This window comes from Stegodyphus dumicola, chromosome X1 (genome assembly GCF_044657685.1).
Source record: "Stegodyphus dumicola isolate Sdum_Otavi_A_Nest chromosome X1, ASM4465768v1".
NCBI lineage: Eukaryota > Metazoa > Arthropoda > Arachnida > Araneae > Eresidae > Stegodyphus > Stegodyphus dumicola.
In genome coordinates, this window is record NC_140780.1 from 203,393,500 (window position 1) to 203,412,177 (window position 18,678).

An 18,678-nucleotide genomic window follows, 5' to 3' on the forward strand; every position below is an offset into this window, starting at 1 on the left:
TCTAACGAACAATTTCTTTACAAACGAGTAGCGATTTTGATTTTGATTTTATTTACTGAGGAATAACGGTCATTTTAATTTCATATGCAGTGCTTAAATTTATTACTAAAATTAAAAATATTCATATGAAATCATAAAATGTGTAATATCTGTTAAATTACTATTACTTATTTTCTTTGAGGGAAAGTCTACGTAAAATTAATTTGCAGTGATTTTGCTTTAGTAATATCGTTTAAAAATCAAGGTATTTTCCGATTAAGCCAACGAGACAGCGATTGGATAAAGCATTTTAACACTAGTATGTCAATCCGTCATATCTCATGTTATCTGCATCGGGAGTTTTGTGATCATGTTTTGGTGTGATGTTAATGCGGGCCAGTTTCCCTTAGAAAATCCACTACAAAAGCATCTTTTTCCTTAGGGAAACAGCTCTAAGGGTTTTTGCTATCATGGAATAACTAAAATTCAGTCCAGGTACAAGGCACTTTATGTCAATTAACCCATTTTCATAATTTGGATTTATACTACAACTTCTCTTTTTGTTAGCTCTCAGCAGGATGCAACTGATTTACGTCTGTTTGAGGCGAGGGTTTTGAATATTTCAGATATAAGGCTTTCGGCAGTAGCTCTCGCAGCTTTATTTTGTGTCGCCCGGCTCTACCATGAAGTTAAATCGTGTTGTTTTCAGTTGTGAGTTAATACTTCTTTAGGGCACTTTGTGCAGTTCTGGACTACTCCATTTTAGATTGTATTTTCAATTTTCTGTTTAATATTGTTAAGTATCGGAATCTGACTGTACGCTTTTTCCGCCTAGCTAGCATAGTGGCAAAGGACGTAAATTCCACCAGTAACTACTGACCTTACCTTTTTCAAGGAAAGTGTAACAATGCAATGTCACCCTAACAGATGCTACCCACTATAACAGCGAAGCCTTGCTTCGCGAAGGACCAGCGTTCTAGACGGCATTCATTGAAATTCAGAGTTACAAAATAAATAAATATATATATTACATTAACAAACAAGTCCCTTTTAAAACACATAGTGAATTGGACCGTTAAGCTATCCTCCCTAAGGGCCGACGCAGAAAAACTTGTGAAGCTACTGTTTAGGATCTGTACCTAGGCAGTCTCGGCTACGGAGATATAAAAAAACGGACCCAGTTCCTAATGAAAAACAGTCAATACTGTCCCGGAAAGTAAATAGCTTCGACCCTCTGAGCAGGTTGGCGTAGGGTCCTTCGACTCTACGTATGTGCGTGGTGCATTGAGCCTTGGGAGTCCAACAACCCCTGCCTGAAATGGGGAGTAACTAATGGGAGAGTCTTGTGCGTCCTTGAATGGATGCGGTGCAAGTAACCTCGAAATAGGTTAACTCAGTAGCCGTTAAGCTACATTGGCAGCTGAGTCACAAAGTTCTCAGTCGCATAGTGACACACAGTTATTGATCTTATGTTGCCAATGTAAATAATGTTACTAATTTTCAGAGGCAGTATCAAGAATGTTTCAAGATATGCGCATGCGCCTACGCTTCTTATACATTTAATAATTAAAACGGAATTGTACTAACATAATCTTTTCAATATGACTGCCGTAGCGATGGGCGCTGTTTCGGATCCTGGAGAAGACATATATATTTGTAAGGGTATAATATAGTATGTGCGCCAAGTAGGCACTCAAAATACATGGCTAACTGAAAGTCCTTTCGAGAAGTTGGTGGTAGGAAACTCTCGAGCCGTTCCCTGGGATGTTCTCCCTCAAAACTGGGGCAGAAGATTTCAGTTAACGAGACTCGAAGATACCTGATGTATACTTTTGGGAATGCGCAGGTGCTGGCTTTCCTTCAACCTGTAGCTGTACCCACAGATGGTGTCTTCTGTTAAATTCAAGTTTAATCAAAAGGTTTATTTAAAATTTCACAGGACCTTTGTCGTATTTACAAAGACAGAACGATAACTCGCTTGGCTGTCTAATAGGGTTCGAAGGTCATTTTAGTTGATACACAGTTTTCATATTGAGCCTCAGTTATTTTGCATACAAAATGTTTTCACGTTTTTTGGCTTCTTTTATTCAGAGCTATTTGTTTCACAGCATTGAAACAAAGTGAATAAAAAAATACGGCATTGGGAAAAAATTGAGTTCCAACATCAATATATATCAAAATTTATAAACTTGATATTTGAAATTCATGCATGAAACAAAAATCTGATAATTCATTCAAAAATTGTAAAAATCTTGGCATTTAAAAAGTTAATAATTATTAACAGTAAAAACTATTTTACAGAAACGAATTGAGAGAATCAGGCATTTAAAACGAAATATTTGAAAATCCGGTAACACTAAACACATAGCTAATTTCACTTTTCAAAGTGTAATTTTGCATTTATATTTTAGATGTTAGGAGGGATGTGACAAAATTTGACTTCCTCTACTTTCACAGACAAGGCTTTAAATATTTGCTTGAATAAAAAGTGCGCAATATCCAAATGTTTCAGTTGAATGCCGCATATTTTGCATTTACTCCAATATTATTCTTAAATACCAGGAAGTATTTTTAAATACTTCTACGCATTTTAGGCTCGTAAGGGCATTCATTAAATGTAGCCTGATTAGAAACCTATTTAAATTTCTAAAACCGTTTACATACGCGCAAGCGCCTTTTTTTTTCATATTCCATTACCTTCAAATGATGATAATGATGAAAGATAATGAAGTTCAAATTTTCCATCAGAAGGTGTCATAAAAGCAAAAAGATGACAAATGAGTCAGCGGTTAAAATATTTCAGGGAACAAAAGTCAGCGCCGTTATCTCCCTTAAATCAGTTGTTTCTCATATCGCAGCACTGTTTAAACCTAAATTTCAGTAAAGCCATCTGAACCGTCAAAACAATGGCGAGGGAAAACTAGGAAAGTTAATTAGTTTAGAAGCTTGTAATTTTTCGTGGATGTGAAATACGCCCGTTTTTTTAAATCAGTCCTTGGGGAATATTATACCACAAAACAATGATATTTTAAGGTTTATAATAAATGAAGCGAAATATACAATACATAATTATTATTTCGCAAATTTTCTTTCCCATTAGTAGACCAAAAAATTATTTAAAATTTCAAGAAAATTAAAATACGAAGTGCAAATTTTTAAAGTTGCAGATTTTTCAAGGAGATGGTCCTATTAATAGCTTTGTCGTAAGACTTTAAATTAATTTTTGTAAATAAAGAACATTACGAGAAATGCTTTTCTGGTTAATGTTCTTGTTTTTTTTATTTCTGGCTAATTTCTGGAGATTTAATGTACATACTAATTACTAACACAAAATAGGAAAATTAAGCATTTATTTTATTATTAATTTCTTTTATGATAATCCCCAGAGACTCTCTGTCAGACCTGGGATGAAGCCTGGATAAATAGCTCTTCTACGTTTTGCCTAAAGTAAATAATCCATCGCAATCATTTTATATAAAAGAAAAATTAAAACAGCGGAAAATGTGAATACCTTTAAATCAAAAGCGATGTTTGCAGGAAACAAAATATTGTTCATAATTACTACTGCTTTCGCTGTTTACGTGAAATGTTTATAATCAGCTTGTTATCATTACCACATTTATTTTATTACTGAAAGTTCTAATCTCGATTATATAAAATCTTAAACCATATTAACATGATCTACAAATCGTGATTGAAGACTAGCAAATTTATATCATAATTTACAGAATCTGAAAATTTACACCACGGCGTAAATTTTCAGAACTGTGAGGTAATATTGTAGGGTTTAAATATAAACGACACGTTAAGAGAATCAAAATTTTATTGGAAAATATAAAATTCAGCTGATGTATGAGCTCCTTGTGAATATTGATTTATAGGACAGCTGAAACCCGTCAAAAGTTTAAATGTGTTAATCATACAACCATATTTAATGAGGTTTTCTGATTCAGGCGTAATATTTTATTTGTCCTATATTCAAAATTACGTGCCCGTCAGTGCTAAATCCCTAAGCATTATTTATCAATTTTCCTATTTTACTGTACAGATCAAATTATTTAAAATACTCTAACAACAATCCCTTTTAAACTAAACATGGTAATTTTAGAAATTTGAGATAATAAGTTTCCAGTAATTGAAAACAGTTACAGAGCTTATGAAAAATAATAATTTAAAGGTTCTGTGAAAGAGATAAATGCATAGAAAATTTTGGATAAAGCAAATAATAGTGTTTTTCTTAATTTTGGTATATAAGAAGTAAAGAGCTTGTTTGAGAGATATTTATCAACTCAAGTGGAAAGTTAGGAAATTTTAGTTATTGTGAAGCTATACATATATGTGTGTGTATTTATGTGCACATATATGTATGTATACATATATTAAAAATGATACACTGTGGCATTTAAATTCTTTTACAGGAATTGAAAGCTTAGGAAATAAACCGATAAACGCGTTTAATAGGATATATTTTAGTTGTGAGCTTATTTTTGCAGATTAGTCACTGGAAATGGAGTTGATAAATTCCATATTAGTATTACAGATCTAAATTTCTACATTTGGATTGTTTATTTTCAAATGAAATGTATTGCTTCTAGTAATCATAAAATAAAAATGTATTTTGCCTTATAGTAGTATGAAAGCTGTTTAGTAATCGCTATCTTTTTTTGCTTACAGGAAATGCATAACACTTAGCGTTCTACTTTTACTATCTAGAGATATTTACAATGTCATTGAAGTTTCTGGAAGACGTTGCGTACAGCTTTTAGCAATACGTAAAATTTCATTTGAGTTATAATGAACATTTGTGGAGGCAACGGGAGAATCATAAACATTACATTTCGTACAGATGGTCAGTTCTAAAATATAGTTTATATTTTAGAGTGAAAAAATAGTGTAAGAATGGAAAAAAAATAGAGGAAGGTGTATTAAAATTAGAGGACGGTATCTTATTATTATGAAATCAATATTTGGGAAGAAAAGCAGTGCAGTTTATTAATTCATAATTTTATTTTTTCATGAAACGTAATGCAAAAATTAGAACCTCTATATCGAAGAATTTCACAACTTGTAGCCTATAGCAAGCAGTTTCCCTAGTTTCGAAATATACAAATTTGCTTAACTTTCCTGTTGTCATTCCTGGAATGTTTCTGTTGTTTGGATGTCATCATACAATGTAAACTCACATCTGTTTTCGTAACGTCATATTTTGAGAAGCACCTAATCATAGTTTCAAAGAACACGTCTTAATACAAAATACAAGTATGTACTACATAATAGTAATTCTTATACAAATATGCGAAATTTTCTCCTTATTTACCTAGTGTTTTTGCGGTGTAATTGGAATCATATCTAGCTGGAAAAAATATAAGTAAATTCCTTCTTCCTTACGGCTTATCTTCATGCTACAACTAGAAAGCACATTCAGCTAACAGTCGGAAGGTCGAAGTCCGGGGTAGAGTTTTACTCGTTTTTCGCATTTTTCCGTTTCAGAATCCTAATAGACTTTACAAGAGGCGCCTGAACAAGGGCTTGACCTCTGACCCCCCGAAGGCCCGCGGTAAGAAAGGCAAAAATTCCTTACAGCCTGACTGTTAACAAATTGCTGTTGTCCGAATGATTATTATTCGGTTTAGTTAATAAAGGTCCATAATTCACACACACACACACATACATATATATATATTTAGTTTCTCGAAAATTCCTTAAATATTAAATTTCTCATTTTAACATAGCACTACTTTTGGTTTTGTGTATTTCTTTACCTATTGTTTACTTCCACGCCTATCGAATTAATTTCCACCTTTTCGTTGCCCTGCGTTGGCAACACGATTTTGAGATTTGTCGTTCGTAGAATTCGGTCGCTGAAAGCGTAGCTGACCTGTAACGGTTGTAATCCTTATTTTAATGCTTATCTGTATTGCTGAATTATTACTAAATGTTTACGCATTATGTTTTATTATTAAATGTATTCAGTTTTGGTTTAAATAGACCGAGAGTGACTGAATTTATTAAGTATATTTAAAATCGAAACTACGTCATCCATTTCTGCATTATTCTAACACAGGAGCGTAAACACCCATACCTGCATAGATGACGAAACACGAATTGGATACTTGAAAATTTAGGTTTGGAGGCAACTTTCCCTTGAAAAGATCTGTCTCCTGCCTGCTCAACAATTATTCATTTTATGCAAATTAAAATTTATTTAAAAATTTTTAAAAGTTTTTTAAGATAATTGTTTTTTGAATTACTATGTTTTCCTAGTATTTACAAGCTCTCACTTTATTTACTTATTTTTTACTTAAGTTTTCTGAATTTAATGATACTGCAAATTAGTTTGCAGCAATAATTAATAAATTTATTTTGTTTCTAATTGAATTTGCATAATTTAAAATTTTAATTTGCTTTATGTGAATAAGATTATAATAGCGTATTTATATATGTGATAAAAACAAACTCAAAAGCAATGATCGTGGATAAGGAATGAATTTCTTGAATTTTCTTCATATTTTTTATGAGATTTCATATTTTCATGGGATTCTTATTTTTTTAAAGAAAATTTTATATGATGATATGGTATACTGTTTACATTGTTTTTTCCCTTTTTTGACTTTTTTCCTGTACAAGTATGAGTCTAGAACCACATTGTTACGTTAAGTATTTTGTGCTATTTTGTTCAAACATATATAATCAAACATTTTTATGCATATTTTAATTTTCATTATTATTATTTATTTCCATGACAATACTCGCGGACATATTGAAAGACCAGTCAGGAAACATTAGGAAATCTTCTTTCGGATAGGTTGCCCCATTCGCGACATTCAACAAATATTGCTTTTTCACTGTCATTTACTTCTATCCATGCACAGCGGTCTTCCTGGAACGCCATTCAGTTTTTAGCTTTTCTTCTGTTATGGAACCTGTTTCTTGTCTAACCAAATGGGCGAATGATGCACCTTTTGTTTGAAAATATTTTTGTTTCAAAATATTTTTTTAATAAAATTTTCTTTTATTTTGAAATAAACAAATGTGTTTAATTTACTCGAAAAAGAATGGAGTCATATTCTTTTTATCTCAGTATTAAAAATACTGAGTTAGTATTCAGTATTTTTAAACTAGCATTTTTTCCCTGCTAACAAAAAATGTCATATAAATCAGTAAAACTTTTTGTGGATACCCATAGAGTTCTACGGATTTCTACTGACTTTTACTGGTTTTTATTGGTCTTCATTGGTTTTTCTTACTGGTATCAAAATACCCCATAAAAACCAGCAAAATTTTCTACTGGTATCTATAGCATTCTGTTGGTTTCTACTGACTTTTACTGGTTTCCTTTGATCTCTGTTTTTTTTTTTTTTTTTCCTGATTGGTATCTACTGACACCCATACAATTAACATCTAGATTTTTACCCATATCTTTTTACTCACTTTTAACATTTGGATGAATAATTAACTCATAAAATTTACATTTATTAATTATGAGGAGCCTTCAGCCCAAATTTACGTAAATTAAAAAAGATATGGGTATGTATGACCTAGCAGCAGCTAGATGTTGTAGCGGACGAACATCGTCTTTTCTCGGGTGGATTTCATGCGAGTTCGGGATTTCTTTTGCGACTACGTCGAGACAAGACTTGCTTAAATTCCTCGATGGACTTCGATGAGAAAGCTGGCACGTGCTATGTAATTTAAGCCTAGCCATGAGTCAAGGTAGCTGGCGCCTTGGAATAAACGGCCCTTTTCCTCTTCCAGTTTTGCTGATACAGTTTCAACAGATAAGTGCCTTTTCTTTTTGTTTATTTGAGTTTATTTGATATTTATTCTCAGATGGAATTTTTAGAGTACAAAAGTTAACAATTAAACTTTTTTACACCGAGAACTACATATTGTATAAATAGGTATTATGTTATAGATTTTAAAGTCTGTGGAAAATTATATAGCACTGAAAGTGCTATATAATTATCTATAGTCTGTATATAATTATCTATAGAATTTTAAAATTATAATTTTAAAATTTAATAAAATAAAATAAAATTTTAAAATTAATTATATAGCACTGAAAGTGCTATATAATTATATATTAATAAGATAATATCTGTTACACGCTATGAGATATTTTCTTAATTCCCAAGCTGTAAGCTGAGAATCGGCATTTGTTGAGTCATGTAAATGTTTGAAAGTTTGTGCCGTTACAATATAATTTATTATACTTTGTGTGTTATTAGGTTTATTATAATTTATACTGATGTTTCGTTTATATACTCAGAAATACAGGTAACATTCAAAGGAGCATTAATAATAACTTAACAATTATTTCTACTATTAAAAACTAGAATCTAAACAAATATACCGTTATGACTTTGAAAAATTTGTATACTACACTATCCTTACAAGAACTTTACAACTGCAACTTCCCAACCTGTTTACAAAAATGCTTTCTATAATTAAATTCATAAATGGAATATTTACCTCAAATGTGCATGGTTTGATAACTATGTTAAATTAAATAACACCATTTTTAAACAAATAAATGCATACCCATGGGGCATGAACTGCTCGACACAACTTTCTGACCTATACTTGCTTACTAAAGAATTTAGGTTTCAACAGTCCCTTGACCAAACAAGTTTAAAACCTTTCGCAAATATATACAGGTATTCAATAGGTAGAAAAATTAGCGGTACAGATACAAAAGTCTACTGGTACAAACGGGTAGGTTTCTACAGGTAAAAAACATTCCAAATCTATCTTTCTTACTTAAAAATGAATAAAAATAAACAAAAAATAGAATATATTGATCTCCATGTCATTAATTATAAAACAAATTTTTTGACAAAAGAATAATCTTTAGTTTTTCTACAATTAAACTTATTAACTGGAAATCCAATATCTCTCGGTAAGTAATCAGCAACACAGTACTCAACCAAACTAATAGATTTAAAAAAATTGTGTACAGAATGTCGATGACAAAAGATTGTTTTACTCACACAAGTACTTAAAGAAAATAGCATACCTAAAAATTTTATTAATATCTTAAGAAAGCTGGCCTTAAAATATCAGATTTAATCTTTAAACTAACAGGTAAGGATAAGCTTATCCTTAACCTCAGAGAGGGTAAGAGAGGATGCCGTGAAAGCTTTGAAGTTTTGTATATTTTTTAATTAAACTGTATAAAATATTTTCTGTAAATATTCTGGTGATTATCCTTTTTAGATGCAAACAAAGATTCTTTTGTATTAAGTCAGAATTAATTTTGAAAAAAAATTTCTCTGCAATTGTTAATTATGAAGTTCATGCCATACGGTTTTTAATTACAAGATTTAAAATTTTTCTCTGCATTTTTTTATTTTTGCAGTTATTACTAAATAGTCTTTACTGTTATTTTCTGTCCTTTTTGCTAAATTGCTATACTGGAAGAAAACTTCGTGCGAATGGCAAGCCCTTCCATTCTCAATTTCTAGCTAAATGAAGCAGTTTTAAAACAACAGGAAAATGGACTCTCCCATACTTTAAAAAGGGCAACCCTTAGAGTCTCATGCTTTTTGCTGTGATAGCCCCATTTTGAAATTTCTTTGGTTTGGTAAAATGTAAGTAAAGTTAAAAATTAATTTTGGCCTATTAATATAAAATATTTAAATGTTTAAATGTTTAAATGTTTAAATGACTTTTATTGGTTTCTTTCTCTCTTTTCATTTGCATCTTGTTTTTATTTAAATTTCTCAATTTTTTCTTATTGCTTCCTTACTTTTAAGAATTTTAAGAATAAAAAATAACGAATTGTAAAAATTAACGAATCATAAAATTAAAGAATTGAAAAGTAACGAATTGTAGAATAAATGAATTCCGTCTAAACTTGAAACTGTGAGTAGAGTTGAGAGCGTTGTTATTTTAACCTCCGAATATCTCGAGATGCAATGATTAATGGATTTCTTTTCTTTATATATTTTTTGTTCGCCTATCAAGGTGTTATGCGATGTAAAGCATGATTTTGGCAGTCTGCCAATGTAAACTCTGAAAGCAGTCGAAATGTTGATCGCTGTCGTGTGAACGCTTACTTTTCAATTTTCTTAATAAAAGCTCATTTACTAAAATCTTCATTGGGCATGATGTTAATTATAGCAGGTAATGAGCCCGATGTTAATGAGAAGTCTTTCATAAAAGTATACGGTAGTTTATAAACTCTGGTTTAGACTAAGGTGACCAGACGACCCGATTTAGGCGGGACAGTCTGGATTTCAGACTTCATGTCCCGAGGTTCCTCGCTTGTCCCGGCGGGACGCCTGTTTGTCCCGCTTTTCTGCAAAAGATGAAGTCTATGAAAGACTTCTACAAGAGCCAGCCCACCAGCGGCCGAGCGGTAAAGTCGCTGAACACTGGTAGTTCGGTCCGAGGTTCAAATCTCGCGAACGGGCTGGCTGCATGCGTGTTTTCGTGGTTTTCCCCATTTGTAACGTGTATAACAGCCAGTTTCCCTTAGAAAGTCCTCCACGAAGGCATCCCTCACTTTAGGCAGATAGCCCTCGTGTGCTTTGCCATAATTGAATAATCCAATCCAAATCTACAAGAGCCAAAACTTCTTAGAAGCATTCATTCGTCAATGAGATACGTGTATGAAGCATCTACACAAGATGATCTTTCTAGTTCAGCGGCTGATCGGGAAGGCCCATCGTCAGCGTCGAATTAATACATTTGCGACGTCATGTGCTGGATAGACACATTCAAGCAGTAAGGTAGGTAGGAAGTTGCAAACTTTTATTTTCCGACTGCTTTTTTTTAATTCTTTGTTCGCTTTTATTGAAAGCGCTTCTATCTCAATCCAGATCCCAAAGTCCGTGATTGTTTATTTAATAATGAATTCAGTCTGAGATATGGGTAAATTCTAATTTTTCTTTCAATAATAGAGTCTGTTTAACACACACGCTAATTCACAAATGATGGGTAATTTTTTACAGGACAATGTGACTTCACTAAAAATTTTGCACTCCGTATTTTCACATTCAGAGGGGCTTCTGCCCTCTCTCCCTCTCCCCACCACGACCCAAATTTGGATCCCTGCGTCCCGCTTTGTCCTCCGAAAAATCTGGTCACCTTAGCTTACAGTAAAGTTGAGGAATAAAAAAGTGCAAAAAAGATGTCACTGTACCTGGCAGTCAATACCATACCAGACGCAGCAGCTACGTTTTCCATTGTATGTGTCAAAATCTGCGGATGCCATCTGGTCCGAAGGCAAAATCATCTTCATATATTTAAAATTAATTAAGGACATCAAATTGCGTCTAAGAAATATAAACGAGAAGGAAAATAACTCTTTATTACGCTACGTGGATGCAGATTGGAGCAACGATCCTACCGATAGGAAATCTGACTCCGGATATTTCTTTGCACATAAAGGCAGTGCCTTTGTGTGGAACTGCAAAAAACAAGCTTGTGTGACTAAAGCGGAATTAATAAATCTTTCCGATGAAGTAAAGAAGGCAGTTTGGCCTTCGGTCCATTCTTTTGCTTGACTTTCACGAAAACGAAACTGTTTGCATTTTCTATGAGGATAATCAAAGTTGCATCAAAATATTAAATAGGGACAAAGGCATTTGGAAGAATAAACACACAGACACTATACATCATTTTGTGATAGATCTTGTTAAAGATAAAAATTATGAACTCCGGTATCTGCCCACTCACGAAATGACTAGTGTCATTATAACAAACACATTAGGGACAAACAAAGTAAAAGCTTTGGATTGTGTTAAAGGGCTAATTTTATATTATGTATTAATTCATGGCATGTATGTTTCTCAAAGTGATTTTCTCCCTCCTTCCAGAATGCCTTCGTGGTGTAACGGTAGCACACTCAGCGCGTATTCGGGAGGTACAGGTTCGAGTCCCAGCGAAGGCGTTGCACGTTTTTTACATCTCCTGCATAACAATTAACTTATTGACTCTCAGGTATTAGGGTAAGATTGCTTAAGTGTTATTAACGCCTAAGATTGGTTTGGTTTATCTAATTATAGCAAAGCACTCGAGTACTACTTGCGTAAGGAGTGAGATGCCTTCGTGGAGGACTTTATAAGGGAACTGACTTGTATACACTTTACACATGGGGAAATCCACGGAAACGCCACGCAGCCAGTCCACTCGCCGGCATTCAAACCCCGACTCAACTCCTAGTGTTCAACAACTATACCGCTCGTCCGCTGGTCGACTCCGTTCCTACTACAAAAAATAGGTACACTAGGATATATGAAAAAAATAAAACTTCTGTGTATTAATAATATCTTATGTTGCTGATATTTATTACAATGAAATCCCGTACAGTCTACGTTCTTGAGTAAATGTTGTAGAGTCATTAGTTTCTTTCTTAAAAAAAAAAAAAAAAAAAAAAAACAGAAAAAGCGCAAAAGACGTGAAAAATTTGTAATGCTCTAGCCGGGAATCGAACCTGGATTTCTCGCGCCGAGTGTACTACCGCTACAGCACGAAGGCATGCGGAAAGGAGGGAGAAAATACCTCATAAAGTAATAAAATTTATGACCGCAAACTTAACACGGCTTAGCCAACAAGCATTTTAAGCTGTACCAGCTATACTTTAAGTCGTACAATATTTAAAATTGGAGAATTATAATGAAACTTTATTTTTCTCAATTAATTTATTTATACAATTAATTACAGAAAAGATAACAAAGATTTTTTTTTTTTTTCATTTTCTTGTCAACTCGAGCACATAGGTCGTGTACTCATGCTCTGCATTTTAGGCACTAAATTGTACTTCGCGGTCTTCCTCACAAATGTTACAGGGAGACGAACACGATGTGAAATAATATGATTGACTATGGGATAACTCGTTTTGCGAAAGAGGAACAATTGGTGTGATATTACGCATTCTATTTAAAAGACACGATTTAAACAGTGGTACCACTTCCGTAACATTTACTTTAATCATTGAGGAGGGATGTTGCTATTTTATACCTCCTAATATCCCGAGATGGAATGATTAATGTGAAGTCATTTTTTATTAGTTTTCTGTCCTAGAAATTTTTAGGGGTATATATGAGGAACTGGTATACAATTAAACATCGTCAACGGAAAATTCTGAAGTAATAAAGATGGAAGTTTATGGAGAAATTATGGCTGCAGAATAAAAAAAACACTGAATATTTAAAGATATATGAATATATATCTTTAAAAATATGGCCTTATATATATATATATAACGCCGCAAATTTGCTGGTTAGGTATTTCTCGAGAATTATAGTTGAATCAATCGGTTATTTAGCCGCCTTAATTACTTTAGAATCTTGCTTGGGGTTAACTATAGAGAGCGACCGATATTACATCCGCCGCAATGGAGAGAAGACAACGTACATATAGTCATGCTTTGCACGGAAGTTGAATACAAATCCTTCGTTTAGAGTGTCAGTCACCCTTCACTTACCACCATACTGTTCGGTGGGTTTCAGTATCGTAAACTGTAGAAACATGGAAATCCATCTCGTGACTAAACGATTGTCGAAAAATGTATTCAAAGTTTCGAAATAAGAAACTGATAGCTACATAATTAAGCTGCTTCGCAGTAAATAGAAATCAAAATTTTGAAGTTTTCATTATTCTAAAACATATTGAGTTAGTAACCACACTCGGTCTTTCTTTATAAATTTTAATTATGAATTAAACCTTGAATCTGTTTCTCTTCGTTCTAAAATTTCTCACTCCCTTACAATTGAAGAAATAAAGATTTTGAACGTAGGTAACTACTGGTTTGCTCCAAAACTCTTACATAATATTCGTAATTCGAATGCAATACTGAAAGAAATGAAATGTCAGAAACTTAAGGCTAGTAACTGTAAGGCGAATTCCATCACCGATGTATATGAATGCCATAATGGATGAGGAGATGATAATGTAAAAACTATCACAAGATAATTTATTGAATGATTAGGAAAATCACCTGTCATCTTTAGTATATTATAACTTTTTTACATTTCTTTTCATTTAGTTACATTTTTTCTTTCTCATTATCATTTCCCAGAATATTAATTTGGTGTTCTACGTGGATTTACAAAGTACAGTTTGAATCCTTTTCATTGTTAATTAAATTAATTAAACGTACTATGGAAGAAAATAATTTGGTTCTATATAATGTCTGTTAGTTGTCTCAGTATTTCTTTAAGACCATTTGATATAACTAAAGCTTTAAAAATAAGTTGAATTACTTTAATGATCACTCAAAAGAGAAGTATATATTATTTCATACTCAATGTCTCTTCTTATTTGAATGGATAAAAATCAGTCATTTAAACACATGAATAACTAAAATTAGTATTTTGCTAGAGAAATATTCCATTTCTCCGCAGAATGCTGTTAACACACGCGAATGCAATAATGAATAACTGGTAGAAATCAAAAATTGCGAAATGTTTCATGAGTGAAATTGTTTAAATTAATCCAATAAAATGCATGTTTCCAATTTAAAGCTAACTTCATTCGATAAAAAAATTAATATAGTGTGTCTATATAAATATTTTATTAAAAAAGTTATCGAAGCAAGAAAATTACACTGCCTTTCAATTTCTCTACTTGAATAAATTTTCAACTTCATTTCTAAGATATTCACTTACACTATTATAAATGTGTTAAATATAATATTATTGAAACTGAAAAGATTGCTTTTCAGTGTAAATTTACTGTTTAAATTTGTTTTTATAATTCCTAGTAAAATATATCAGGACATAAGGTTCTCTTCCCACACTTTTCAGCTTATCTTCTATGATAAATATACATACTTTCTTGAAAAGGTAAATTACATCAACGGATAATGCGAGACTCCCAATGATTATTAAAACAAAAGTAGGTAATAAGGAAACTCAAATATTGATATTAATAATTACCCAACATTTTCTCCCTAAATCTAGTAACTTCACTGTATTTACATTTGTTCTTCATAATTTTCTAAAGAGTAAGAACAAATAATTTGCATATGATTATGTATGTTATTCGAAGAATTTTGAAAGCAGGGTGACAGGATGCAAGAACTGCATGATTACCTTCTTAGTAAGTTCCTAGTGTTAAATATTTAAATGCGTAAGAGTTAATTATTTTTTAAAGATAAAGGACTTTTTAATAAGTCATCTTATCTTTGGAGAGGCAAGTTCTTTGAATCCTTATTTTAAATCCTTTGTCGTATTTACTTAGGTTCCATTACAAATAACGTGGAAAATCAATTATCTTAATCTAACTTTACCCTCGAATGCTTATTATTTATTTAGTAAGGATTAGAATACTATATTCAGTTTACCATCTGAATGTGATATTCTGGATTCTAGGAATGTAAACTTCAGTTTACCTATATGTTGTTGCTTTACAGAAAATAACATCTTATTTTGTTATGCTTTTCTTTCTAAAATTTAGTATGGTAAAGCGGGTATTCTGGTAAATGAAATAACATTGGGACAGGAAAGAGACTTATTGTCGTACTATGTAGGATAAGTACACTATTTAAATACTAACTAGACTAGATCGGTAATTATCATATACATAAACTGCATGTCTATCACTAATTATAACAGCCACATCTAACTGAGCATTTTATTGTAAGCCTGCATCCACTATACCACTGATATCTCTGAAAACAGATATTTATCAGTATGGCCACAGCTATCGTTTTATTCTTATTTAAAGGCAGTTTTGGATAAATGGGAAGATACTAATATTCTCTTTTTCAGAAAACTGAAGATAAAGTACTCACCTATAATTTTATTTCTTAAACGTTATATTAACATATAAGGAGAGTCTTATTTTATCGAAAATGATTGTGATTCCATTTACTTGAACTATTATAGGATTTTAAGTATATTAACCACTTGCCATTTTACTTTTGCTGTCATTTCTAATTTCGTCAGCTCCCACTAGGAATCAAACTATCGTAAACCAAGCATCATATTATTGTAACAAATAGGTGGACTTTGCCTTATAAACAGCCTATTTTAATTACATTTTACTCTTTGTTCTATTAATCTGCATCAGAAGAGTCGTTTGTTATTATACGAACTGGTTAGATTGTTAGGCTGAACATGTAATAAAAAGGTTAAATTTAAACATTCTTCTGTGTCCGGGATTATTTCACTGTAAAATTAAGATGGGACGAAACGTCGCCTGACTGTATACACGGAGCCGGAGGTAACGTACTGGAACTAACGTGAATAATTATGTTTACTTAAGATAATGTAACCTTTAGGTTAGCGTCTGCAAGGTTGCAAGATGAAGAAATGCCAGCAATACAGATGGGAGATTTCGGGTACATCATAGATGCGATGCGAGCTTCAATGAACCAAGCGTCATTTCTGACAATAGCAGTTTTATGAGAAGTTTATGGACAAGTTAGAAAACCACTAATCTAATTAGTGAGACAGAAGGTTACCATAAAAAATTCCATTTCGAAAGCTAAGGCCTTGAAATAGTTCCAGGCAATAGGGGAAAGGTTTTAGACTAAAAGGACAGCGAGACGTTTTATATTCTTAAGATTACGTTATTTACGGCATTTACTGAAGTAAAGGATACGGTTGGTCGGAATTGGGATTGTTCGGAAAATAGCAGGTGATTGTGGAAAAACTAACGGGATTTTTGTAGCGGAATGTTGAAACTGTCGAATTATTTGTACGAAGGAAATATTGAAGTCAAACAGATGATAGTGCCGAGGTTGCTACTCCATGTAGTATGATTTCTTCTAAGTGAGGAATCTCAGTATCTGGGAAGATTGCTTGATTTAGCTGTGACATATAAAAGCCGTAAAACGGTCGAAAATACTTCTACATGGCAACATGGTGATAGGTTCTTCGGTAGCTACAGTAATAAATTTGGTGTAAGAAATGACTGTAGGTTTTTAGGCAGAACTAGATATGTATACCAGGAAAATAACTGGTTTAGAAAGAAAAGCAGACAGAAAGTGGGCGTAAGAAAGTGCTTTGACAGAAAGGTTTAGTTTAGTTTATTTGATCATGGCAAAACACACAATAGCCTAAAGAGATAGATAGCTTCATGGAGGGCTTTCTAACTCGGGGCAGGTGGACTCAAACGCAAAGGGCAAAACAGGTACTGAAAATAGTAAAGCTAGTCATTTGAACTATGAAGCCATGCTGAGGCTCAAAGAGACCAGCCACCTCAAAATATGCAATACTTTACAATTCAGAGTAATCTAATTGTATCTAAAACATTCAAGATCCTCAGCTTATATACTCTACTCTCTAATTTGAATCCTGTTGAGGACTATATTTTTTATATGTTGTCCAGGTACCTATACTTATAATTAGAAAAATGTTACACACTTATAAAACATAAAATTCAAAAGGTTCTGTATGTTTTTATTTCCATACTCCAAAATTTGGCCAAGCTACTTTATTTTAAAATTTGCGACTTTTAAGGATTTTACAGCGCCGGAAAATCAAATATATTGCTCTGCTTGAGGTGTCAGTTAAAAAATAAACCAGGTAGTTGTTTCAGCTTCCATTTAAAGTCATTCATTGATATTACTTTGTGATTTACTAATGTGTAACGTTCTTTCATTTGTAATTTTTATATTAATAAATGTTTGGTGTGGGTTATGGAATGAATCGCTAATTAGTCCATACGGTTTATGGAACTTTAACTGGAAATAAGTACTCATAAATTCAATTAAAAATATTAAATGGGCACTGTCTGTCTTCTTAGAAGAAAATGTCTCTATGGAAAGATTTGCCAGCTGCGTGGCTTCACTCTAAATGGGGCTCCAGGCACATAAATCCACAAGGCCTGGCAATTATTTTAGAAATATATTTCGAACAAATATTATGGGATACACAGGCCCCGTGGTATGGCTACCACGATCATCTGACTGAAACTTTAGACTTTTTGCCTTTTGTGATACAAAGTTTATGAAAATGAATCAACAACAAAAAAAAAGTCGTGTAGACCTGCTTAGTCTTACACTAGCTGCGAATGCATATATAATACCAGTTATATGAAAGGAGTTCGACAACACGTATTTTATGGACATAATTGTATATTGGAACTGATAACAGACATTTTGAAAAAATATACGCAAAAATAATTTAGTGAAACCTGTTCTTCGTCTTAGAATTTCTCGTTTCATAATTTGCTTTTGAATTATAAGGATATTTGATTTTCTTAATATTGGCATGAACTTTACTTTTCATTTTCACGAATTATTTATTTGTTTTCTGGTTTTGTTATTGCATAGTATGAGCCGTCTTGCATATTGCAATTTTTTTGTTTCACTTTTGTTGTTATCGCTAAGGTTATAAGATGGTAGTTGTGTAGAAATTACTTTAAAGTTCTTCCGAAATCATTAGATTGGCAAGTCTCAGTCTAAAGCAATATGAAAAACTCTTAATCTTTTCACAGAGGAGTCGGCCCTATCGTCCGTTTATTTAGACATCATCTGGTAGCCCGAACGCTTGCATACGATTTCATAGATATAAGCATAGAGATGATGGAACGTATAAAATGTTAGATATCGTAATATTCATAAAATGTCTTTTTTAATTTAAAAATTTTAAAACATGAGTATTTTGATTCATTTAAAACATTTCTTTTTATTGAAAATATGTGTCTATGACCAGCCATTTAGAAAATAAAGGCCTGGTAAGGTCTTTTGTGGGCACGGTGTATATACGTATATATTTAGAGCATAAGTATGAATCTTTGCCT

At 32.5% G+C, this 18,678-nt stretch overlaps 1 protein-coding gene across 2 annotated transcripts in view; it reads right to left on the reverse strand.

The window, feature by feature from the left end:
* Window positions 1-18,678, reverse strand: part of LOC118200328 (uncharacterized) — a 727,671-nt gene that overhangs the window by 22,986 nt on the left and 686,007 nt on the right. The gene's annotated exons all lie outside the window — the stretch shown is intronic.